This window comes from Bactrocera neohumeralis, chromosome 2 (genome assembly GCF_024586455.1).
Source record: "Bactrocera neohumeralis isolate Rockhampton chromosome 2, APGP_CSIRO_Bneo_wtdbg2-racon-allhic-juicebox.fasta_v2, whole genome shotgun sequence".
Lineage (NCBI taxonomy): Eukaryota > Metazoa > Arthropoda > Insecta > Diptera > Tephritidae > Bactrocera > Bactrocera neohumeralis.
Window position 1 is genome coordinate 57,186,970 of NC_065919.1, and position 19,404 is coordinate 57,206,373.

The window sequence follows — 19,404 nt, forward strand, 5'->3', positions numbered from 1 at the left end:
TCAGCAATACTTGTAGAGTGAGGCGAAGAGAGCGGCAAAAGATAACAGGCAAAACAAGAAGTAAAATAAAGCAATAAAAATGAAAATAAAAAAAGACAACAACAATAGGTCAGCAGGCTTTGGCTGGATTTGTTTTGATTGTTTTCAGCAATATTGCGCGTTTTCTTTAAATTGAGTGTGTGAGTCTAGGAGTGTGTGTGTGAACAAGTACAATTCTTGTTTATTTTATGCACGTGAGTATATTCCAGTATGTATTTGAGTATGTTTTAATGTAATTTTTACAAAAAGCAGCATACATAAGCTGCTTAATTGGCGTTGTTGCCTCATTATTGACATATAATTTTTGTTGTTGTTTTGAGAACTTCTTAAGAATCGAAATGGCGTTGTTGCCTCATTATTGACATATAATTTTTGTTGTTGTTTTGAGAACTTCTTAAGAATCGAAATGTCGGCGACTGAAGCACATTGGGAATCTCAAAAAGCTTACGAAGCTGCTGCCCCATGTGAAAAAATGTACCGTGATTGGTGTCGTCACTTCAAAGACGGCGATTTTGATATTAACGACCGTCCGGCTGAAGGAAGGCCAAAAACCTTCGAAGAAGGTGAATTAGAGACGCTGCTCGATGAGAATCCATGTCAAATGCAAAAAAAGCTTACTGCAGCATTGTCCAAGCCATTTAAGAGCAACTTCATGCGTTGGGAATGATTTAGATACAAGGAGCTTGGATTCCTTATGACCTCAATACCAGCAGTGACACGAAAAAGTGATTCCGCTGCATGACAACGCTCGGCCTCACGTTACCAAACCCGTTAAATCCTACTCAGAAACGCTTAAATTGGCAGTCCTAATCCACCTACCATATTCCTCAGATATTGCCCGTCCGATTATAATTTTTTATGTTCGATGGCGCATGGTCTGGCTCAGCAGCAGTTGCACTCACAAAACGACAATGAAAGAAGCCTTGATTCTTGGATAGCATCACAAGATGAATAGTTTCATCGTTATGGTATTCAAGCTTTGCCCGAAAGATAGGGAAAAGCTGTGACTAGCGTTGGGCAATACTTCGAATAATTCATTTTAAACCGTTTCCTTACAACAAAATTTTATTTTCATTAAAAAAACAGTGAGAACTTAGTTGGGCACCTAATACACGTACTCATAATTACAGAAGCTGCAATAAATAATAGGACTCAATCTTTAAAAGTTATATAAAAACAATTCATATTTTTATATTTGGTTCCCAGTAAAATTTGTGGACTACAGAAATCATTTTATTGGCTGCTCCAAGTACTAAATGTTTTCAATCTCTCGCCTTGGTTATGGAATGAGCTTACTATTCCATGTGCTTTGGTAAGAAGAACCAGTACAAAATAGTTGTGGTACAATTTTGTACCGATTGTTCCGCTGTTATACCTGTCGATTAAATATAGCAAAAGTGGATTCTTTTTGTTCTCACTTGATACAGATTGCTAAACATTTTGAAAAAAGTATCGGAATATATTGGGACAAACAAGCACACGGAAATTGTATTTAAATTCTCCGGTTAAATGATATTTCAAAAAAATGTATTTTGGGAAGTTGGTAGGACTGTCTTTAATTACTATGCCAAATATGAGTACGATTTGTCCACCAGTTTGCTTGCAGCAGCTGTTTAAGGCCGTATACCCCAGTAGTGCGATTAAATTTTTACAATAGATAAAAATATTGAACAAAGAATTTATCTAAAATTTTGTATTTCTAACCAAATTTCGGGTGCGGAATTATTACAAATGTTGAAAAAGGCTTATGGTGATTCAGTTTTATCAAAAACACAATCCTACGAGTAGTTCAAGGATGGTCGATGGATCGTTGAAGTCATGCCTCGTTTTGGACGACCTTCGACCTCTTCAACTGATGAATATATTAAAAATATGACGAATATGGTGCCTGAAAATCGTCAGGCTAGTGTTGTATGGACATGCTTGATCGTACGAATTCCGATACCACATTCATGTAGACATAGGTTTATGAGTTTGACATGCAAAAAAAGTTAACAATTATCGGAAAGGAGGGAAAAAACCGATCCGAAACATAACAAACTACACCAAAGTCGCTCAAAAATCTAGGTGATGAACAGTGTTTTTTTCGATACTCGTGATTTTGTGCATCGTGAATTTGTTCTGGAGGGATAGACGGTCAATAAGGAGTTCTATTTGGCCGCGATTGCGTGAGAACTTCCGTCCAAAATGGCCGGAATTGTCGAAGGACAATTCATAGATCTTACACGATAATAATGCATCATCGCAGCGAGCCACGATTGTGACCGAATTTAAGGTCAGAAACGCAATAAATACCATCGGTCAATTACCTTATTAACCAGATTTGGCTTCGTGTGATTTTTTCTTGTTTTCAGTTGATTGTGTTTATAAAAAGTGTTTCGAGGACTGCAACAATCGTTGACATAAGTGAAGGCGATGAAATAAATATTGATGAATAATTACATACATATTTTGCGTTTTATTTACAATTTTCGGGTATTTTTTTTTTTACAATGTAAGTCGTTTCCTGAAAAGTGCGCTTAAAATAGGGCATCTTACCGAATATAAGAACCCCATTTCCTACAGCAAACCTTTTTTATCGAAAATAGCGGTCAATCTGACAGATATGTTATCGAAATTTAGCGCAAATCCTTTTCTGATAAAAGTATGCCTGTATACCAAAAACGGGTTGAATTGGATTCCGCTATATACCAAAGCAAAGATTTTCTCCTCCAAAGTAGATGGCCATCTGGGCCAGAATGAAGAAAGCTTTTATATCCTCAATTGAGTCAAAACGGTTTCCTCGGAGTGGTCATGTGAACTTGTTGAATAGCTAGAAGTTACACGAAGGTAAATCAGGCGAATGCGGTGGTTACGATACGATATTAGTTGAAAATGTGGTATGAGATGGTGCATTATCGCACTTCTTTGTTCAATAAATTTAGACATAGTAAAAATCGAAGAATTCACTCTTAGAGCCTCACAAAACGATGAATATCTCAAATATAAATGATTCTTTTGACGTGAATTTAGCACAGATGTCACTAGCAGTACTACCAACTTAAAACAAAAATACCGATTAGAAAAACACGCGAAGTATAAATTAAAAATTTACCTTTCAATTTGATCACAGTAGTACATATATATATCACTATAATACAACATATATGCCAATGTTGGATAAAATATTGAATATGAAATTACATTCTAGGAACAGTATATCTTTGTCCCAAAAATTGATCAAATCGGGTGAAAACTTGCCATAGCCCCCATATAACTAAAATTAGTGATTTAAAACATACCCTATATATATGTAAACATGTCAATATTTATAAATCTTTATAAAGTTGCTTGAAAATATGTTCTTGAGTATATTTGAGTAATGTCAAATGTTAATGGAATCAGCACAGACTTTTTCTGACTCAATAAAACCAACATAGTGATTTCCGGCTTCCCACTATTAAGACTAAGAAAAAAACGCAGAAACTTCGAATTTTGTGGGGAATGTTTATTATCATTCGAGAGAACATTCTTTGGCATTTATTTTTTGAAGATTATTTCTTTCAAATGTTGACTGCGGCTACGTCTCAGATGGTCCACGCGTTGAGTCCAATTTTCGATGACTCGTTCAAGCATTTCTACTGGTAACAGGCAAATGGCACGCGTGATGTTCTGCTCTAAGGTTTGAATCGAATAGACTATACATATCCTCTCAGGAAACTCTAAGAGTAGTATGATACGTGTTACACGATCCTGGTGGCCAAACGATATGCCAAAACGTGAAGTGTTCTGCCAATAAATACATTGACTGAAGAGATGTGTGGGAAATGGCACTGTCTTGTTGAAACCAAATGTCACTGAGATCACGAGCTCCGATTTCAGCCATCAAATAGTTAGTTATCTTGGCGCAGTAACGGTCGCCATGACGGTTGTATTTTTACCGGCATCATTTTTCAAGAAATATGGATCGATGATTCCACCGGCTCACAAACCACACCAATCCGTTGTGTTTTTCTGAATGAAACGACAGCCCTTGAATCTCTTCTGGTTGCTCTTCGTCCCAAATCCGGAAATTTTTCTTGTTTACATACCCATTGAGTCAGAAATGGGCCTGATTGCTGAAGGATATTTCTTTCTTCCCTTTTTTTCGGTTGTTTACATAACAATTCAGTTACAAATAGAATAATTAGCTCGAAAACGTCGGATCTTTTTGGGTCGAGCAGTTTCAGTTCTTGTACAAGTTGTATTTTGTAAGTGTTAGTATTAAGTGGCTTGTTCTCGTAAAAATATAAGGAAATAATCTTATCAAATTATTGAACAAAATTAATGAAAGTGGAGAAACAAAAATAAAAGTTGATCCTGAATGTCCTGATGCGCCTAAAAGAGTTTTGAATTCCTGCGGGGGCCATATTGCTCCTAGTTCAATAATTTTAAAGGATTATTTCTAAATATTTTTACGAGAACAAGCCACTTAACACTTACACTTACATTAGCCATACCTTTAAGATCTCGACGTAAACTGTGCCAAGTAGTTCCATATGTCACTCCAAGTTGCTGCGAACATGAAAAATTGACACGACTCACGCGTGATGCCTCAAACAAAACTATTAAAAAAAATACCGCTACTTGGATCATCCGTTATAAGTTAAGATATACATTTGAATGTATTCCATTCAAATTTCTTTGAACAATTAATGCTGAATTCGTTTGGAAAAATTTGAATATAAAGTTTTGATAACACCTGAAGATATTTCCTTGGCTTTCTTCCCTTGCAAGAGTATGAAATGTTCGGTTACACTCCAACTTAGACCTTATTTACTTCTTTTTTTTTTTTTTCTTAATGTTGATAACCCACTAATTAGTCATTAAGATGAAAATGAATCAAGCGATTTGCATGAGTACATACATACTTATATAAGTTATGCTGAGCAAATCAATGGATTCTATATTTGTATATAATCAAGGGGCCTCATAATGAAGTTACTCGATATATTTTATTCTTTGCGTTCTTTCTTCTTTACTGGCGTAGACACTGTTTACGTGATTATAGCCGAGTTATAAACAGCGCGCCAGTCGTTTCTTCTTTTCGCAACGTGGCGCCAATTGGAGATTCCAAGCGAAGGCAGGTCCTTCTCCACCTGGTCTTTCCAACGGAGTGGAAGTCTTCCTCTGCTTCCCCCGGCAGAGCTGGAGTGTTTTCGTCCATACATACGACATGACCTAGTCAGCGCAACCGCTTTCTCTTAATTCGCTGAACTATGTCAATGTCGTCGTATATCTCATACAGCTCATCGTTCTATCGAATGCGATATTCGTCGTGGCCAACGGGTAAAGGACCATAAATCTTTCGTAGAACCTTTCGCTCGAAAACTCGTAATGTCGACTCATCAGATGTTGCCATCGTCCATGCCTCTGTAGCATATAGCAGGACGGGAATAATGAGTGAGTTATAGAGTTTGGTTTTTGTTCGTCGAGATGGCTTTACTTTCCAATTGCTTACTTAGTCCAAAGTAGCACCTGTTTGCAAGAGTTATTCTGCGTTGGATTTCGAGGCTGACATTGTTGTTGCTGTTGATGCATTATGAATTATGAATTATTTTCTCCAGCAGCAGGTTGAAGAAGTCGCACGATAGGGAGTCGCCTTGTCTGAAACCTCGTTTGGTATCGAATGGCTCTGAGAGATCGTTCCTGACCCTGACAGAACTTTTGGTATTGCTCAATGTCAGTTTACACAGCCGTATTAGTTTTGAGTGGATACCAAATTCAGACATCGCAGTATAAGGGCAGTTCTTTTTCGTGCTGTCGAAAGCAGCTTTGAAATCGACGAAGTGGTGGTTTGTGTCGATTCTCCTTTCACGGGTCTTTTCCAAAATCTGGCGAATGATGAATATCTGGTCGGTTGGCGCAGATTTTAGGGTCTCCCCCTTTGTGGATTGTGCAAAGCACACTTAAATTCAATCGTTGGGCATGCTTTCGCCCGACCATATTTGACAAATAAGCTGATGCATGCATGTGTTGTCTTATATGCAAACAAAAATATTAAAATAACGGTACATATTTTAGAGTGACTATTTGTCACTTTTTCTGAAAAACAGTCAGCAGCCAAGAAGATCTCATCTTACTCGCAAGTATTAACGATCTTGTCTCGGAGTTGCATTAAACGTCATGCTGGTAATGTTTTGACAGTTTGCCAAAGCTGTCAGAGAATAACAAAAATTTGCCATGAAAATACAGTAAAAGTATTAAATCCAGAAAAAATACGAGTTATGAGATTGAAAAATGTCTCATAACATCGTTCTTTAAGATTTGTAGGGTCATTCCATCCGCTCGCATATTTCCCAAAAAGTGAGATTAGTTCGATTACACTTTTTTCATTTACCATGTATAAAAAGTATGTAAACAATTAAGCCGTTATTAATTAAAAAAATAAATCTATGAAGAATAATAATGTTTAAGCACTGCCAACAGCAGCAACAAATAACAATGCAAAAGCTTCAAGCTTTAACAGAGATTTTATAACATTTACTGAGCATTTGTAACAGCGCTCGCTTATTAAGAATCTCATGGACTCTCAGAATTGTATTTCTAACAAGCATACATATGTACACACAAGTAAAGATATTTCAAATACACATAGCGATTGACGGTATTTCGAAGCTCCACTCGCCACACTCAGCCACCCAAGCGGGGAGAGGGCAAACCAACTTTGTTTGGTTTTTGTTGTGAGTATCGTGGCATAGGCAATCATATGCCACGAAGCGCATAGGCAGCATGTAGAACACTTTAAAAATGTTACTCAAAAGGATGTTCGGCTCAGTCAAGTTTGAGACGTTGTCGTGTTGAGACCAAAAGCGGATAAATACGCTGCAATAAACGCCAGCCGTGAACGCGTTGGTTAAAGTAGTTAACATAAATTCATATGTATAACGGTGTGTTTGTAAAGGAGCTATAGTGTATGTAAGAATTTACATATATGCACCATATATAAGAGAAGGCAACAAACATTTAATAGTGAGAGATTTAAATGTACTGCACAGCTTACAGTATATAGTATAACAAATGCGGTTTAAAAAATTTAGGAAAGTACTAATAATTCTGCTGAATTGAAAATTGCAAAAAAAATAAAATAATTAAAAATAATATTAAATTTGGTTAATTAAAAAAATATTTGTGCATGTTTTTAGTGTCAGCCATTTATGATACTCCTCAAGCATTCCGAGTAAAATAACTGCGCGCTAGAAAGTATGCTACGATATTTTGAAAACATGAAAATTTTTTACTAAATGTGGATTCGTGTTTAAAAATACTGGAGTGCGAAATTGTTTCTTGTAGATTTGAGCGTAAAGCATGTAGAACAGCCCCTAATTGAAAATATTTACCATTTGTCAGTGCAATTGTGTCGAGTTTGAAAGAAGTGCAAAAAGGCAAAAAAAAAATTAGAACAACAACAACAATACTGTACTATTTCCTCGAGTGTTTGTAACAAATAAAAGCTGCTGCTAAAATTTTGTGCGAAAAATATAAATAGGACTTTTACTTGGTGAGTATACTTTTCAACTAAATTTTACTCTATACCATAATTTGTTTAACTTTAAATATATTTTTTAAGTATTGAAATATGTATGTTTTTTTAAAACCTGAACTTTTTCTTATATAAGTACTGTGCCATGAATGCTTTTTGCTAACAAAAATCAACCTAATATTTCATCCAAAATTTGAATATTTTATTAATGGCTGCTAAAAATTTCTAAAAGTGTCTAAAACTTCGTGAGATTACCAGACGGTTTTCCTACAAGGTCATAATTTTTCTTGCCTTTCATTTACCTTAATTTTACATCATGCTTAGTTTTTCTGCCAAAATTTCATCGTGCGATTTTTGATGGGCAACGTGATCCGTGAAAGTTGTTTTTTGCTTGATTTTTTGACACGCGTCCCCAAACCACAGCATGACACTCATCCCCGCCACATATCGCATAATTCCCATCACAGCTTGCCAGCTCGTCAACATTTCACTCACTCCACTTTGGCCCGCTGCTTCGTTGCTTGACAGCTGAGCTAGCCTACTTTTGTGTTTACCTCCTCATGTGAAGTGATACATTGTGTAAGGACTTTGTGTGTTAGTGGGATGCCGTGTACTTTCTCCGTCCAAGCGAACATTTCTATTTACTTATAAGTTTAGCATTTTACTATACTATTCCCTTTGCACAGCTATAACATCTCACTACGTTGTGCCACACATTTATCTTTTTACTTAGGCAGACATAAGATCTGGAAACCTATGTCATATACATCATATATGTATGAACATATTTGTATGAAAATGTATACCATATAAGCTTATAATGACATGAGAAATGCTCTCCTTGTTTTGTTCTGCCGATTGTCATAGGTGACTGAGATAAGTGCGTGACTACTTTTTCGGCAACTGTCCAGCAAGATAAAATTTAAAATTTGTGATAAATGTAATTTTTTCCTAAAGCTTTAATTACTTTTTTAGTTTTGTAATTTTTTAGAATTTTTTTCAACCAGTTTTAGTAAATCTATAGAGGAATGACCTCCATTCTCAACGAAGTTGGCAATTTTATAGAAAAACACGTTTTAACCGGTTAAACTGCCGGTTGGTCGAAGTTATTTGAAAAAAAGCGTTAATTTCACTTGCTCCGAAGCTATAATAAAAGCTCTCCATATAAGCAGTTTATTCCGTTTGTTCAGTTTGTATGACATCTATGTCCTATAGTGATTCGATATCGGAATTTTCAATAAATGTACAGCTTCTTGGGTGAGAAGGACGTCTGCAAAATTTCTGATCAAAATTTCAAAAATAGAGGCACCCGTTTGTTGTATACAGACAGACGGACATGGCTAAATCGACTCAGCTCATCATGGCCATCATTTATATATACATATGTATATTTACTGTATAGAGTCTATGACGTTTACTTTTAGTGCAAACTTGATATCTTTCTGATATCCGAGTGAAGGGTTGTAATAGTTTTAGGTGTATCCTTCGTCTCAGAAATCAGATGGAGTTGAACTTAACCTAACAAATTTAATTAAATACTCAAGCTTCTCATTTTTATTTTTTGGATTTATATTTTCCTTTACATTAAACATTTTTGAAGTGTTATTTATCTATCTCTTTCTCTCTCTGTATCTATCTTTCTAGTTCTTCTTTTTTTAATATTTTCTGCCTAGTAGTTTTGATTCTTTTCCACTATATATACACTGCCATTACAATGCTATATTTATACTCTCGCAACAATGTTGCTAACGAGAGTATTATAGTTTTGTTCACATAACGGTTGTTTGTAAGTCCTAAAACTAAAAGAGTCAGATATGGGGTTATATATACCAAAGTGATCAGGGTGACGAGTAGAGTTGAAATCCGGATGTCTGTCTGTCCGTCCGTCTGTCCGTCCGTGCAAGCTGTAACTTGAGTAAAAATTGAGATATCATGCTGAAACTTGGTACACGTATTCCTTGGCTCCATAAGAAGGTTAAGTTCGACGATGTGCAAAATCGGCCAACTGCCACGCGCACAAAATGGCGGAAACCAAAAACCTATAAAGTGTCATAACTAAGCCATAAATAAAGATATTAAAGCGAAATTTGGCACAAGGGTTCGCATTAGGGAGGGGCATATTTGGACGTAATTTTTTGGAAAAGTGGGCGTGGCCCCGCCCCCTACTAAGTTTTTTGTACATATCTCGGAAACTGCTATAGCTATGTCAACCAAACTCTATAGAGTCGTTTCCTTTAGGCATTTCCATATACAGTTCAAAAATGGAAGAAATCGGATAATAACCATGCCCACCTCCCATATAAAGGTTATGTTGAAAATCACTAAAAGTGCGTTAACGGACTAACAAAAAACGTCAGAAACACTAAATTTCACGGAAGAAATTGCAGAAGAAAGCTGCACCCAGGCTTTTTTTAAAAATTGAAAATGGGCGTGGCCTCGCCCACTTATGGACCAAAAACCATATCTCAGGAACTACTCGACCTATTTCAATGAAATTCGGTATATAATATTTTCTTAACACCCTGATGACATGTACGAAATATGGGTGAAATCGGTTCACAACCACGCCTTCTTCCAATATAACGCTATTTTGAATTCCATCTGATGCCTTCTCTGTATAATATATAGTACATTAGGAACCAATGATGATAGCGGAATAAAACTTTACAAAAATACGGTATTTGAAAAATATGTAAATGACGTATAATGAAATCTCGATTATCACTTTATCATGCGAGAGTATAAAATGTTCGGTGACACCCGAACTTAGCCCTTCCTTACTTGTTTTTGTATAGATTTTTTAGTTAACTAAAATGTGTTGAGTGGTGAATCGAACACTCTATTGGTGCTGAACAAGACTGATTTCATTCGAGCGGTAGAGCGAGTGAGTGTTAAATCAACTGTTCAACTTATTCGTTTCTTTCTCCATTAATATTTTTTTGTTAAGTGAGTAAAAGTCAATCTGAGCGATCAGAAAAGTGGCGAATCAAGACGTCTACTATTGTATATAGAATATGAGAGCAATAAATAATGAAATCTTGATGTTTTTGACATACTTTTTTTAAACAAAAAATGTCTTACAGCGCAGTGGAAAACTCTTAATCTCTTAAACACCATAAGGGTAAAAAGTATAACCGTTTAAAGAGAGTATATCAATAAAACTCTTTATCAACTGAAAAATTCTGTTCAAACGGAAATATATTATACAGATATGCATTAAAGTTTTCGTTTCGTAAAAGGTAATTTCGAAACCGTAACCGATATTTTGAACTGAAAAACAATAGACTTGAAACCATTACAGCTACATTCTATAAAAAATCTCATATCCCAGTCATTTGAAACAATTTGAAGTTATTATTCATTGTTTTATATTGCATTTTGAAAATTAGATGAGCAGTTACTGAACAATCTGATTTCTACATGACTTTGCATAAATAAACTGGCACAAATCCATACACTAACACACATATACATATCCAAACATACATATTCGTATGTTTTTATGCACGCAGGTATTTAGTTCATCATAAAATTGTGTAATTCTATCGTCTCTGACAAGCGGAGCTTACGTGCACATGATTTATTGTTTAGAAATTTAACAACAATTTAGTCTAGTTTAACGGCTCATTGAAAGGAATACATTAAGCGAGTGCAAATCGTAAACAATAACTTGTCTACACATACATAAATAAATAGTGACGATTATGATAGGTGAGCGTTGGCAAATGCCACTATAAAAAACAAATAAAACTGAAATGGAGAAGTATAACCGACAAAGCAAAATAAGTAAAAAATATTAGATTTCTGACAAAAAAAATCGCTTCTTTATGCAACCATCAAATGAGAAAACATAAAAAATTAACGAGAGCATCGAGGTGCGCTAGAAAAAGTGTGTGTTGGAGAGAGGAAATAGATTTTTTATACCTAGTGTACATTTCCTGAAGCTGTATTTTCATCTAAAACTTTGGTGCTGATTTGGGAAAGTGTAATAAAGTCATACGGAGCTAAATCAAGTGCAAAAACCAATAGTTGTCCGCCCATAATTCCTGCTTCATATTACGAAAAGCTTCGCGAAAACGACGACTAACACTCAAATAGTATTCCTTTTTGAACGTTGGGCCGGTACAACACAGTTCGATAGTCAAAGAAAACTGTCAACAGAACCTTGATTTTTTCCTGCTTTGACGTGGTTTTTTCGGCTTCGACTTACCTTTGACACGATATTCGCCTGATCGTCTGTTTCCGGGCCGTAAGCATAACTCCAAGATTCATTGCCAATAATACGTTTCATAACATCCTGGTAGTTGAGAAGCATAACCGACGCTAATACGACGCTGTTTGTCGAAAAAAACTGAGTGGTTTTGAAACGTGCTTTCACTTTTCTTAGGCCCAAATAATCTTTCAAAATGGTTTTCACTAATCTTTCCGACATTTCAACGATGCCAGTAAGATCTCTGCCTATAAATCATCGATTATCAAGCACAAATTCTTTTATTTTATTGACGTGTTGATTATCAACTGATGTTGATGGCCGTCCTGGACGTGGTTCCACGTCAACGTATTCCAGAGCCTCTTTGAATAATTTCACTTATCGTAGAAATCGCCTTAGAAATATTTGCCAAATAAATCTGCATGAAACTGAATATACTGTAATGTTCTTACAATCTTGCAAGATTCGAAACTTAACCTCATTTATTCATTATCACTACTATCTTTACATAATTGTTTTTAACTTTTTCAAAACTTTTATATCTAAATTTGTGATGAAGCGTATCATTTTGAGTTTCTAATCGAAAGCTGGTTTATGAACAGTGATACTTTAACTTGAAAGACTCTACGACTGTATTTGTGAGTTCAAACTGAGTATCAGCAAGAAATATGAAGTTAAGAGCCTTTTCGCACAGGAGGTAATTGATCAATTTACCGACCTTTGCTCGATTAAAGCGCTAATTTAGATTGATTTTCTTTGGAAAATAAAAATTAATTTTACTACATTAAATAGTTCTCGAGAACTCTTGTCAACTACTTCAAAAACACAGTTTCTAGAAAAACGCGTTCAAAGACGCCGCACTAAGCCTAGGTAATCTCGAGCGCACAAGTTTTCAAGGCTGTATTTCCGAAACTATTACGCGGATCAACTTTAGGACAATATTGTAGAAAAAAATCTATTTTTTGAATTCCGTAAACACATGTAACCCCTTAATCGAATTCAAATCGAAACTGGGATGCAATTCTGCGGGTTGTTGTCCACACTGTAAATTTGGCTTTGTTTAACTCTTTTGGTTGTTGGGTAGGCTGTAAATTTGGTTGTGTTCTTCGATAAAATAGCAATCAGCTGATAAAATTTATTTGTTAGAATAAATACAAAATGAAGAGTACAAGCAAGTATAACAGCTGAATAGTTAATCGAGCTGTGTGAAAGGCAAAAATTGGTTTCTCAATTATAATCTTAATATATTAAAATAATTTGGCTGTGCGAAAAGACTGTAAGAGCGCAACACGTCCTAATCGAAATAAATAGTCAAAAATCGTACGCCGGGTATAAAAGCGATAAAGAGAGCGACAGTAAGTACACATGCAAACATAATCTTAGCCCTCGCTTAACCGAATATAACTTACTAATAAATGAGCCTATAAATGACTAGTTTTAGTAGCTTTATATTACAGCAGAGGGCATAAAATAGTTCACACAATTGGACCCCACTGGAAGTGACCACACAATATGCCTTATCGCTGAGGGTGTTAATTGCTTGACAGGCATACGTCAGCTTGTATGCACCGTTATACGCGTGTGTGTCAAGTGTGCGCTCCAAACATAAATCTCAATAAGCTCCGTGGCATAATGCAGCACCACAGCGGATTAGACAATTTTTTTTTTGTACTCAACACAAAATAAAAAGTGATTACAGTGACTGAAACAGTGCGCAGGGTGAAAAGGTTAGTAGAATGAATTTAGCATACGTGTCTAGCTTTTCAAAACGTTTAAGAGCTTAACTCGATGTACCAAACATTTTAAAGTCAAAGCTTAAGGCCGTGGTTTTGTTGATAAAAATCGCCTTTTTGACTTGAAATGTTTATATACGAGTGGGTGGTGGATTAATACTGCGATAGTGAATAATCTGGGTCAGTATGTTTGACCAACTGACACCTAATTTATGGAAATAACCGTAAAGTGTAATAATTCAACTTGGCGCTTTATCATGTAAGCTTGGAAATCTAAGTGAATGCTGATTTTTAGTGACAATCTGCAATTGTTGGATGCAACATGAATATGACAGCAGTAACTCTCGCTTACTGAATTTTCCATGGGCTTTGTGGAAATGCAATATAGCACAAACAAGTTGAAGAAGTTATTAGTGTCTACTTGCCATTCTTTAAATACAGTAATTTAGCGATTTTTATGGTTTTATGTGAAAAAGTGTGCTTAAAACACATTTTAAATCTTTGAATGGTTGAAATTTTAATTTTCCACTAAATAATAAGGAACATAGCAAAAAATATTGACAATACAACAAACATACGTATTCATTTATTTGTACATATGTATGTATGTAAGAAAAAAGTTTAACGCTCATACAAATGGCTGACTACACATACACACTTTTTCAATTGAAAATGTCTTTCGCAAAAAAATAATAATAATCAAAGAGAAAGGAAGCGGCATTTAAACAACGAAGCAGAAATATCATAAGTAAAAGTTAGAAATGACTTAATGCTGTGTTTAAAAGCGCTTTCCCGCAGATTTATTGCTTACGGCATTATAATTGCACATATTCTCTACTCAAATGTACGTTGATGGTCACAACTCAAGTTCATACATGAAAGTATTCATACTCTCGTGTGAGGATGTGTGAGCAGCCTCCGTTTCTAGCTTCACGTATGCAGGTGTGTCGGTATTTGCAGATTTGTAGGTTAGAATTTTTTACTTGTCATCATACAATTAAACGCTTGAACAAGCACGAGTTCCGGTTGGAGATTAATAAATTGCATAACTCAAAATTATTTAATTAAATTAATGCATATGAATAGCATACAAGCATAGCATAAATACTTGTATACAAGATTATTGACTTGCAGAAGAACAATTAAGTTTCCAATTTGTGACTTTAGAAGAAAATTTATACATACAACTATATACGTATATACGAGTAAACTAGGTTTTTCATTTGAAAGATTTTTAAGTATTTTCTAGTCAGATGTTAAATTAAAAAAATATATATACTTAAGTGATTTGAAAATAATTAAGTTGGACCTGGCATTTTCTTAAGAATCGAGAAGATTTAATAATAATGTGATTATGTTCTTAGTGTTATCGGTTTAAGAGGCACACCTACAGTGAATCCCTTTAAAAAAAACTGTCGTATTCTGAAAAATATTGGGTAGTCGAAAAAGTCTTTTCGTAATTCTAATCAAACCTTTTCTATACAAAAATTTCAAAATATAGCGAATTTATTCATTATTTTCACTCATTTGTGAAGCTGTAACTTTTTTACAACTTCCCCGAATTCAATTTCTTTTTGTTCAAATGAAGCCTAAAATCTCACCTTCCCAACACTATATGATATGACAATGGGTAGCACTGGAGATATGCGACTGCAACGACATCTATTGACAAAATGCGAAAATATTTTTCGACCACCCAATATTAGACCATTTTCGGCATCATTGGAATATCAGACGGATTAGTGAAAACCATTTTGAAAGATCATTTGGACCTAAGAAAAGTTGAAACAAGAGTGTCAAGGTGCCAAAATCACTACATTTTTCCAGAAACAGCGTCAGCGTTAACGTCTGTGAAACAGTGCTTCCCGACTACTAGGATGTTATGAAACATATTATTACTGCATCTACGTATTCGACCCGGGAATAGACGATCAATCGGCCGAATAACCAAAAGTGAGCCGAAGCCGAAAAAACTATGCCAAAGCAGGTCCGAAATCAAGATTATGTTGACAGTTTTCTTCGATTATCGAAGTTTGGTGCGCTCTGAATTCCTTTCGACCGCTCCACCTAGAACAAGATTTGAGTGTTATGCGTCGTTTGCTCGAAGCTATTCGTAAAAAGAGAGCGGAATTATGCGCCGACAACTCTAAATTTGACGATTTTTTGACAAACAATTTTTTTTTTCTTTCGTAAAACTTTTTGTTTTAATATAAAGTACCCTATGTTACTTCTAATACCTTCAACAGTATATGTATAAAGTTTCATGATGATCAGTTAAGTAGTTTTTGCGTGAAAGCGTAACAAACAGACTTACATTCGCAGTTATAATATTAGTATGATGTATGTATGTTTAAAATATAAATAGATATTTATTTTTAATAGTATTTCGGCTATGCTGAGACTAAATAACAAAGCATGTTCAATGATATTTGAATACCGACCACTACAGCTTATAGCCGCTATACAAACTGATCGATCGAAATCCAGCCTTTGTATGGAAAACTTTTTTATTTGACTATATATTTTCAGTTATTGAAATTTGACCCGGATTATTGAGTTAAATATTATACAATAATTATTCAAATAATTTTTTTTTATTTTTTTTTTTTAATTTTTTTAACTTAAAAAAAATAAATTTTCCCAAATTCAGTGCAAATTTTTTGTATTTTGCCCACTGTGCGCCGACTATATTAAATTTATTCACACTACAAATTACAAGCGTATCAGTGTTTGCTAGAATTTGAAATCTACGAACCACGAATGTGTTATGTTCGTGTGTTTAGAAATTATATTCATATGAAGATTTTCATTTTTGTTTCGCAGCTGTCGGTGCCGCCGTGTATCGTGTGGCATGAAGTTTCACTTAGATTGTCAAAGAAATTATTTACATAATTTAAAAGTGAGCATAGTTTCATTCCCGAATCACAATCTACAACTATCTATATATGTATGTATGTTGGACAAATGTGGTTCCACAAACTTGTCGCTCAATTTAAATTTGCAGTTTTTGTTGTGACAATTTAAAGTACTCTGAGAATGCACTTAAGTCTCAAGAGTTACTTATAAATGGAAATAGTATATATGTATATATATGTAGTATATGTATGTATATTAATATAGTGAATTGTGTTTCATATCGAATTGTTGAAGTTGAATGTGATAAGAAAATACGAGTAAGTGCTTGATTAATTTCGATTAGCATAACCAACTTAAAATAATGGTGTTTAGATGAAGCGATCGAGCATAAGAATATTAGTGATATATGAGTCACATAGCAGTTCATATACACAATTATGTGTTTATATTATTTATGATAATTTTATGATAAAGTTATGTTTCTTAAATTGTATTCCAAGTAAAAAAAAACGAAATTCGCAATTTTTATATGGAAACAGTTAAGATTTTATATATCAGAAGAAATGCTTTTTTGTAATTATTTAAGCATATATAAGTATTAAAGTACTTAGCAGTGGAACACCGAAATTTTTTGATGAATTTAGCCACGAATTTGAACCTAAAGCAATAATTCAAAACGAAGAGAAGCGTTAAAAGTGAGTTGGATAATATCTATGTATAATCATTATGTAAGGAAGCACCAAGTTCAAGCAATGGCCACAGTATACTATTGCAAATAAAAAATAAAATAAAATAATAAAAAATAAAAAAAATGTAAAAAGTTTGATTTTGATCGGTCAAAATTCAAAGCGTTCCGATTTGAACTGTTTGTGTGGAGATTGTACCACCGCCTTGGGCAACACTCAATACCAAACTTCATGAAGATACATATCTTGTCAATTGAAAAAGTTTTTGATTGCTTGATTTTGATCAATACGATCAGTTCGTATGGTAGCTGTCTGCCATAATGGTTCTTTCAAAATTTCAGATCGATATTTTCAAACTGAGGAGCTTTTTATATTTCGGGATTTGAGAACAAAAAGCAATTTTAATCATTAAAAATCGCTTTATTATTTTTCAAAATAACCTCTGTTAAGATCTATTCACGTTTGCAATCGTTTGAACCAAGCAGTTTTACCCCTCTGATGGAAGTCATCCGGTGCCAAGTCAGGGCTATATGGTGCATGACTCATCAAATTGATGGTTTGAGTGCTCAAAAATACAATTGTTTCAGTCAATGTTTGAAAGCTCGCATTATCGTGGTGATGCAGGATCCCTCTTCGGCAGTTGCTTTTCCTGATTTCTTGAAAGACAACTGGCAAACAAATGAAAATTTATTGTCCTGCACTCTTCTATTGGCATTGTTGCGATATATATAATTGTTCCAAAAAACCAACCATTTGTTTGGAAGCGCTTCGTGCGCGAACAACTTGTCTTGGACTTGGCTCATCTTGAAATACCCATATACGTTTCATCATCTCTCACAATTTCATAGACGTGTTTCGAAGTACAGCTATCGTTTTTTTAAACATTTCTCCCGATTAATAGACACGAACTTTTTTTTGAGCGATCAGCAAATTGTGTGGGATTCAATGTGAAAAAAATTTTTTATAGTTAAATGTCCATACAATTATGAATGTATGGTGGTTCCAAAATCTTGGGTCTATCTAACGATAGATCACATGACGGTCTGGCATTATTATTTTATGCGCAGCATCAATAATCTTCGGAGCAACCACCGAGTTTGGACGACCTTCCCGAAATTCGTTTTGGAATCTTTCACGACCTCAATTGAATTCATCATACCATCGATAAACACTGGCCCTGGATGGAGTTTGCTGAGTTAGTCCACGTCTTTCTTAAATGAATTTGTCAAATGTATCGAAAGAATAAGACTTTTGATCACAATTTCGATTTTTTAAGATTTTTTGAAGAGTAACATTAAAAAAGACTCTTTTGGAAAGCCACTTTGTCAAAAATTACATATTTTGAGTAGTTTTCATATCATTGGTTGTATTCTCTATAAAAATAAATTACTGTCTGTTTTTTTGGGTTTTGAGTAATTTTAAGCAGAAAAAACTTCTTCTCCGCCAGACACCTTTATTCGGAGTTTCTGCTAACTTTTAGTATGTAGCAATATCTGTTCCTCTTATCATATGAGTGGTATTGACAGGAGTAACTTTTAAACTTTCTTCACATAATCTCAAAATTTTTGTAAAAAATTCAAATAACCATGTTTTCGGTTCTTTAATAATTTATCTTGTACAACAAATTTGTTTTGTCCCAAAAATACTGAACTTTTGTCAGTTTCATTTTTAGCCCTCACAGCAAGTGCACTCGTCTCGAGTCCAATCCCAGCGTGAGAATGTCAAAAGCGCTTTATATGAACTTCTCAAAGCAACATACAACAATGAAGTGGAAATTAGTGGACTTGACTGAAATTGAAACTTTCAATTGTAATATTGTGCACACACAGCGGGAGAACTGCACATAAATATCCACACTGATGGAAATTTTGCATTGACGCAGACGATCTGTAACTCTCGATACAATACGCACACAGATACATGCATGTATGTGTATATGTGAACGTTGATTTAATGCAATTCACTCGTGACCATTGTGAAAGTTGGACAAAAGTAATGCGCCAACGACAGTAAAGTGACAGGAACACTCAACCACCCACACACACACACGTACACTCATTCACTCCACAACTGACAAATTATCGAATAAGCACCGTAAATGAACTTTAGACTAAAGTTTTTGGATGGCGAGCAGCGCAACAACGCATGACATGTGGAAATAGCATAAAAATAACGGAGCTAGCACGTCTGTGACGGCAGCAGTTGCTGAATGCAACAATGCTGATGACAATTTGCCAACGCAATGCAGCTGCTGCAGATGACAACAAAAGCTGTGCTGGAGCATCAACGGCCCGACTGCTGACGACCATGACATCTATGCCCCGCCATGCTCAAGCGTTTCGTGTTGTAGTTTACTTTTGTTGGCCTGTCTGCTGCAGT

The 19,404-nt window shown here is 34.9% G+C and overlaps 2 protein-coding genes across 8 annotated transcripts in view; one reads left to right on the plus strand and one right to left on the minus strand.

Moving 5' to 3' along the window:
* LOC126751778 (uridine phosphorylase 1) overlaps positions 1-19,404 on the minus strand; it is a 453,502-nt gene that overhangs the window by 40,462 nt on the left and 393,636 nt on the right. The gene's annotated exons all lie outside the window — the stretch shown is intronic.
* Positions 1-19,404, plus strand: part of LOC126751772 (acetylcholinesterase) — a 454,065-nt gene that overhangs the window by 1,009 nt on the left and 433,652 nt on the right. For 3 of the 7 annotated variants that reach the window (XM_050462297.1, XM_050462298.1, XM_050462299.1), the window contains exon 2: positions 7,351-7,558. The gene's annotated coding sequence lies outside the window, so the exon portion shown is untranslated. Of the gene's footprint in view, positions 1-6,819; positions 7,559-19,404 lie in introns of those variants that run through there. The other 4 variants (XR_007665922.1, XM_050462294.1, XM_050462296.1 and 1 more) reach the window with 3 other exon arrangements.